Below are 8370 nucleotides of genomic sequence, written 5' to 3'. Positions count from 1 at the left end.
CTTCTCTGGCGCAGGTGGAGGTGTGGCCACGCAGTTTCCACGGTGTTTGGCTGCGAGAGAACAATAATTGTCTGCGTTTTCGGTCCCGCTAGTGCCCTTTTCCTGGGGCTTTGGTTTCAGAGCTGGCTTTCAGGGGCTCTTATTGACTGTGTCCCTTGGCCTCTCTGGATTGCTGCTGCTTCAACACCAAGTCTGGGATTCAAGGAGCAAAGAGAAAACCCAAGCAGTCGCCAGCACATCCTGGACCGGCCCCAAAGTGCTGGCAGCTGCCTTCTCCTTTCCAGCTTCCAGGGCCTCCTCAGGCTGGTTGTCTGTGGAATGCCTTGCAGAGGAAGCTTGCAGGTGGACTCGGTGGAACCACTTCATCTTCGGCCACAGTGACTTTTTGAGATAGATGCTATTATCTATGTGTGCTGGGGCCACTGTGACAAAGTCCCATAGGCTGCGTGACTTAAAACCAAGAAATCTATTGTCCCACAGGTCTGAAATCAAGGCACCAGCAGGGCCGTGCTCCCTCTGAAGCCTGCAGGGGAATTCCACGCCTCTTTCTAGTCCTGGTGGCTCCTGGTCATGCTCCCAGCCTGTAGCACACTCCTCCGCTGTCCACCTTCACATCTGCCTTCTCGCACGTCTCCATGCCTGCTTCTCCCCTGTCTGCATCCTCTCACCAACTCCTCCTGTAAGGACACGTGGGGTCAGGGGCTCACCCACCCCAGCATGACCTCAGCTTCACCAGTCACATCTGCAACGAGCTAATCTCCAAACAAGGCCACATTCGGAGGTCCTAGAGGCGTGGATATCACGCATCATGCTAAGAAGCGGTAGAGCTGGGATCTGAGGACAGACCTTCCCTGCTCCTGCTCCAGTTAGTTTATCCCACTCAACACCTCTGGGACTTGCTCCTGCTCCAGTTAGTTTATCCCACTCAACACCTCTGGGACTCACCTTCCTCAACCAAATAATTTTCTAAAATATTAATTAAGCGAAGGGAGGTTTTGGAGGCCATACCAATGGATGAGTATTACAGACTGATGTTTCTTTCTTTTGGTTAACTCCGTTTTGTATGCACATCAGAGCTGATTTACCACAGCGATTTAGTTAGGTCAAGGATCAACATTTCACTGCAGGAGTTTGCAAACCCCAAGCCACAGCACACGCGTGGACCAGGTGGGAAGATTAATCGTGATGAGACCTTCTCCATCCACCTCTCATCGCACCATTGTCTTACGGCCTGTGGTTTTTTTTCTTTTTTTCTTTTTGATTTATCATGTTTGGGTTCAGCCAACCTCTGGGTGTGTAGGTGGGAGGATCACTTCAGCCCTGGAGGCAGAGGTTGCAGTGAGGCAAGATCACGCCACTGCACTCAAGCATATGCAACAGAGCAAAACCCTCTCTCAAAAACAACAACAACAACGAAGAAGTACTTTCATAAGCTACAACATGGATGACCCCTGGAAGCATTATGCTACATGGAAGAAGTGTGACACAAAGGTCACATGTTGGTTCTAAATTTGTAAAGAAAACGTGTACACACACACACACACACACACACACACAGGCATCTGGCACCTTTCTCAAGTATGAGAACAATGCAATTCACACATCTTCCAGGCTCTCAAATTATGTTTGCAGTTGCGGTGAAAGGCTTCAACAGTGTTAGGACACTCTTCAGTAGAGATGAGAAAAGTAAGAATTTGTGAGCTAGCTACAGAATCTGTGGCTGGAACAAAGTGTTGATTCTCCTTGCAAAAGTAAAACGCCTCTGATATGGTTTGGATGTCCCCCGCAAATCTCATGTTGAGATGTAATCCCCAGTGTGGGAGGTGGGGCCTGGTGGGAGGTGTTTGGGTTACAAAGCAGAGCCCTCATGGCTTGGTGCTGTCCTCGTGATAGCATGCTCTCAATATCTGGCTGTTGCAAACTGTGTGAGTGCCCCCCCACTCCGCCCACCCGCCCCTGACCCTGGCTCGCTCTCTCTCTCTCTTGCTCCTGCTTTTCCACATGTGACATGTCTGCTTTCTCTTCACCTTCCACCATGATTGGAAGCTTCCTCAGGCCTCCCTAGAAGCAGATATGGGCTCTATGCTTCTTGTACAGCTTGCAGAACCATGAGCCAATTAAACCTCTTTTCTTATAAATTATCCAGCCTCAGGTATTTCTTTATAGCAACGTAAGCACAGGCTAATACAGCTTTCATAAGGGTCAAATTCATCATCATGGCACCACTTGGAAGATGTCTGAGAAGCCCCTAGCCCTGTTTAGGCAGGCAGTTAGAAAGGCAAGAAGTAAGTCGTGGAGTGAAAGGGAAGACACCGAGTTCCTGTAGGTGTATGGGTCTGTGTAGGGCTCTCTATTCAGTTCCGTTTGTATACCTGTCTTCTCGGCAATGACACACTCTTTTAATGGCTATAGCTTGATAACAGCTCTTAGCAGCAAGTAGGGCAAGTCCACTCATACTGTTTTCTCAATTTTAGAACATTTTCATCACTCCTAAAAGAAACCATGAGCAGCGACTGCCTCCCAGCCCTAGGCAACAACTAATCAGCGTTGTTTCCATACATTACCTATTCTGGATACTTCACAACAACTGAACCAACATGTGACTTTTGTGTCACGCTTCTTCCACATAGCATAATGCTTCCAGGGGTCATCCGTGTTGTAGCATATGAAAGTACTTCTTCGTTGTTGTTGTTTTTGAGACAGGGTTTTCCTCTGTTGCATATGCTTGAGTGCAGTGGCGCGATCTCGGCTCACTGCAACCTCTGCCTCCAGGGCTGAAGTGATCCTCCCACCTCAGCCTCCCTAGTAGCTGGGACCACAGGTGTGCGCTCCCATGTTCAGTTAGTTTTCGTATTCTTTGCAGAGATGGGGTTTCACCATGTTGCATAGGCTGGTCTCAAACTCCTGAGCTCAAGTGAGCTCAGTGCTTAGGTTGGGTCCGAATGGATTTACCTCCAGACCTGGAGGCAGAACTAGCCTTCCTGCTTCAAGTGACAGAATTCTATCCATGTCAGCCAGTGTGAAGGTTCTGGGTGGCCCCCCGAAGCTATTCTTCCTCCTTTCTTAGGACTCCACAGGGCTAACGTGCGTGGCTCTGGGCACCTGAGTTGTGTTTCCTGGACCCACCAGATCTAAGCGGGTCAACATCAGAAACTGTGCTTGTTCATGTATTTATCCTCAGCATCTTGCAGATGATCTGTGCATATGAAGCATAGTTACATATTTGTTGAACTGAATTCAATAGCCTTCATTATATTGATTCTGCCTCTCAGATGTCTAATTAAATCTATACCCATAACCATATCATGATGGTCCAGATTAGAAACGTCATCAGGCGCCAAGTCTGCTACCTAGAGTGTCTCTTAATTTCCGCAGATGCAGAGCTGCAAATTTTTCTTGCTCTACTGAGCACTCCTACGTTTGATTTATTCATCTGGCATTTTGAGGTGAAGACAAGACAGTGTTATTGTTTGCTCTTTGTGCTTTTCTTTAAAATGTTTCTTTGCTGGCTGGGTGTGGTGGTTCATGCCTGTCATCACAGCACTTTGGAAGGCCCAGGCAGGCTTGCTTGAGGTCAGGAGTTCAAGACCAGTCTGGGCAACATAGTGAGACCCTATCTCTACAAATCAAATAAAATAGGTCGGATGCCGTGGCTCATGTCTGTAATCCCAGCACCTTGGGAGGCCGAGGCAGGCAGATCACCTGAAGTTGGGAGTTCGAGACCAGCCTGACCAACGTGGAGAAACCCCATCTCTACTAAAAATACAAAAATTAGCCAGGTGTGGTAGTATATGCCTATAATCCCAGCTACTTGGGAGGCTGAGGCAGGAGAATCGCTTGAACCTGGGAGGCAGAGGCTGCGGTGAGCCGAGATCATGCCATTGCACTCCAGCCTGGGCAACAAGAGTGATACTCTGTCTCAAAAAAATAAATAAATAAAATAAACAAACAAGTAAAATAAAATAGCGAGGCGTGGTGGAGTGCCATCTGTGGTCCCAGCTACTTGGGAGGCTCAGTGGGAGGATCGCCTGAGCCCTGGAGGTCAAGGCTGCAGTGAGCCAAGATCACACCACTGCACTCCAGCCTGGGTGACATAGTGAGATCCTATTTCTCAAAACAACAAATAAAATAAAAATATTTATTTGTGATCCATCTAAACCTATATGAATTTCTGTACTCTTATTTATGTTTTCTTTTGTTTTTACTTTTGTGTATTTATTTATTTATTTTTAAAAACGAGGCCTCATTCTGTCGCCCAGGCTGGAGTGCAGTCACTGCAGCTTCAAACTCCTGGGTGCAGGCAATCCTACAGTTTCAACCTCCGGAGTAGCTGGGACTAAGGCACATGCTACCACACTCAGCTAACTTTTTAAATTTTCTTTCTTTTTTTTTTTTTTTTTTTTTGAGACGGAGTCTCGCTCTGCCGCCCAGGCTGGAGTGCAGTGGCCAGATCTCAGCTCACTGCAAGCTCCGCCTCCCGGGTTAACGCCATTCTCCTGCCTCAGCCTCCCGCGCCCGCCACCGCGCCTGGCTAGTTTTTTTTTTTGTATTTTTTAGTAGAGACGGGGTTTCACCGTGTTAGCCAGGATGGTCTCGATCTCCTGACCTTGTGATCCGCCCGTCTCGGCCTCCCAAAGTGCTGGGATTACAGGCTTGAGCCACCGCGCCCGGCCACTTTTTAAATTTTCTTGTAGTGATGGGATCTCACTATATTGCCTAGGCTGGTCTCTAAATCCTGGCCTTGAGCGATCCTCCTGCCTTGGCCTCCCAAAGTGCTGGGATTACAGGCATGAGCCATCATGCTCAGTTTATTCATGTTTCCAATTGTCCTCCCGTCTTCTAGAGGGAAGTTAATAAAACTTTGATATTTGAATTTTTACTTAATGATTCATGTGGCATACTGAGTATGAAAATGGTCTTCCTCCCTAAAATCCATCATTTTTTCTCTCCACGAAAGTTTAACTATGCCAAATACTGTTTTGAATTTCATAGTTCCATATCCCCTAAGCAGAACCCAGTCTGACTTCTCTCTCTTTTTTTCCCCTGCCTCTGAGTCAACTATGAGAAATGATTCTGACTCATAAAATTAATATATCTATAAAACAAATGGCAGTTGTAACCCCCTCCTGAAGATGACTCCTTGGGTTTCCACACTTTTTGGATTGGACTTGATTTCCTTGACATCATTTTCAGAGCCTCCTGCGGTTTTGCCCCCCATATGCCTCAGACCCGTGCAAATCAAGTCCTAGATTTCCTGGCTGTTTTTACTCTAACACAGAATATAAACGTGCATGTTAGACGTAAGCCCTTAACAATGCCCAGTGTTATTACTTCTGTCAAGAAGGAAAGATTGAACGAAACAATGGAGAATCAATAATCCCAGGTTGGGCGTGGTGGCTCACACCTGTAATCCCACCACTCTGGGAGGCTGAGGCGGGCAGATCACCTGAGGTCAGGAGTTCAAGACCAGCCTGGCCAACATGACAAAACCCCATCTCTATTAAAAAATACAAAAATCAGCTGGGTGTGGTGGCTCATGCCTGTAATCCCAGCTACTCAGGAAGCTGAGACAGGAGAATTGCTTGAACCCCGGGAGGTGGAGGTTGCAGTGAGCCAAGATCGCACCCCTGCACTCCAGCCTGGGTGACAGAGTGAAACTCCTTCCAAAAAAAAAAATCCCCAAAGGTCTATGATCCTTTCATTAATAAGATAGAATCCCATAATTCTTTATTGGTTTAAATGTTATCTTCATCAGAAGTTATGTTTGAAGGATCAGACCTAAATACAAACCATCTGATAATGATAGCTCTGGGCTAAACTGCAGGGCTTGCGGAACCGAATGTCATCTGAAGGAACTCAAGTTGGGGACGTTTCCCAACACAGTGATCCTAGAGACAGTAGAGGGCACTACAGGCAAATATTAAACTAAAAAGTAAATGTCCCATCAGGAAACTTAACCTGGAGTATTAGGTGTCGTAGGTAACACAACGCTGTAAAATTTCTCATGCTCAAAGCTAAGTGAGTGTTTTTTGATTAAGTTCTTAATGTTGTAGAGCTCTACTATTCAAATGGCAGACACCAACCACATATGTGTATTTAAATTTAAATGAATGAAAATGTAGTAAAATTTAAAATTCAGCTCTTCAGTTGTAAGCCACATTTCTCGTGCTCAATAGATACGTGGCTAGTGGCTACCATATAGGACGGTGCGGGCATAGAACATTTCTGTCATCACAGAAAGTTCTAGTAGCACTGCTGAAGTCTCAGTTTCCATTATATATTACAATAGAAGGGGATTAGAATATGCCAATTCAAGATATGCCACTTTGGCGTAAAGATGATTTTGAACTGGAAGGCAATTGACAAAAAGTAGACACAAGAAAGGCTCTTTGCCCTCCCCCCTCTGCCTAAAAGCTGGGCGTAAATTTCTCTCATGAGGGTGTCCCCATCTCTCATACCAGGAAGAGAAGAACAGCATTATCAATGACGATGGAGAGAGCACCAGGATGCATCTGCGTGAACTAGCTTTACTAAATAACCCTTCCCTTCTGTTCGTTTTCCTCATATGCTCACCTTTCCACAGTTTACCACCTCTAGAAGCCCAAACTCTTTTTCCTTTGTCTTGTCATGTCTCCACAATTTATAGCCCTTTGTTAAAAGGGCATAGAACCCCAGCCCCATGGTTTTTGTTGTTTGTTTTTTTGTTTTTTGGGTTTGTTTTGTTTTTTGGTTTTTGTGTTTTTTTGAGACAGAGTCTTGCTCTGTCGCCCAGGCTGGAGTGCAGTGGCACAATCTTGGCTCATTGCAACCTCTGCCTCCTGGGTTCGAGCAATTCTCCTGCCTCAGTCTCCTGAGTAGCTGGGATTACAGGTGTATGCCACCACGCCTGGCTGATTTTGGTATTTTCAGTGGAGATGGGGTTTCACCACGTTGGCCAGGCTGGTCTCAAGCTCCTGACCTCAGGTGATCTGCCCTCCTCAGACTCACAAAGTGCTGGGATTACAGGTGTGAGCCACCACGCCCGGCTCCCAGCCCCATGTTTAACTGCTCCTGTGCATCCTCATTTCTTTCCTGTGAAGTCCTCCATGCACACAAAAAATTAAAACATATTAAAATATGAACACGAAGGTCAGGTGCAGTGGCAGTCTGATGTAGGAGAAAATGAATAAGAATACCCCAACAGCACCACATACACGTGTGAGGAACATGGGAAGGGCCGTGGTCGTCTGAGATGCTGATAACGAATCGCTCCCTGGCCCCAGCACGGTGACAGTGACGTGTGGAGCTGCAGTGGGAGTGCAGTTGCAGAGGCAGCTCTGTGCTCCCCCAGGGGCCCTGCCTGTGTCTCCCCCACCGCCCCTGAGGGTGCTGCCTCTGCTGCAACTGACAGCTGAGAGAGAAGGCTGAGGAGAGAAGCATCCCAGTCACGGCCAAGCAGATCCATAACTGCATCAACATTTTCGCTGATCATTTGTGCTTTTGAAATAGATGATGAATCATGGCAATCACTCAGAAAATAGACGACTTAATTTTTATGGGTAACAACATGTACCTTTGTGCTTCTGCCTTTCAAAAAAGCCCCCAGGGGAACGAAGTCTACCCAAGCCAGACCGGTTTTTCCTTAAGTCTGAAAGATAAAGTTTGCCTGATCCTGGAAATAAATTTTGTTTTTTCCTCTGGCTGTATCCAGTAACCATATTCTCCTTCATCATAAAGCTGAAAATGATGGGTAAGGTGTGACAACAAAGACACCGTCTCCCGGTTTTCACTAGGCAGGAAAAGCAGCACCTCCCACCAACGTAATTAAATTCATAAGAATGCAACTATTTGTCAGTGTTTTGCTAATTCCAGTCCCTTTGTGCTCACTCAATGTTTGGTTTCTTTTCTTCAGTAATTCCCCTTAATTCTGAAAAATTACAGTCATACTCATAGAGACAGAGAGTGAAATTGTGGGACCAGGGACTGGGGGAGGGAAGAACCAGGGAGTCGGCGTTTTATGGGTACAGGGTTTCTGATTAAAATAATGAAAAGTTCTAGAGGTGGACGGTGGTGATGGTTGCACAACAGTGTGAAGGCAGTTCATGCCACTGAACTGTATGTACACTTAAAACTGATTAAAATGCTAACATTTATCTTATGTATATTTTACCACAATAATAAAATAATTTTTAAAAATCAGTCTGGGTGCAGTGGCTCATGCCTGTAATCCTAGAACTTTGGGAGGCCGAGGTGGGAGGATTGCTTGAGGCCAAGAGTTCAAGACCGGTCCAGTCAACATAGCAAGACCCCGTCTCTAAATTTAAAAAAAAAAAAAAAAAATCAAACTGCACTAAATAGACCAAAAGGCTATTTTGTACAAGAAAATGCGCT

Source organism: Macaca nemestrina, chromosome 16 (assembly GCF_043159975.1).
Source record: "Macaca nemestrina isolate mMacNem1 chromosome 16, mMacNem.hap1, whole genome shotgun sequence".
Classification (NCBI taxonomy): domain Eukaryota; kingdom Metazoa; phylum Chordata; class Mammalia; order Primates; family Cercopithecidae; genus Macaca; species Macaca nemestrina.
This window is presented reverse-complemented; position numbering follows the sequence as displayed.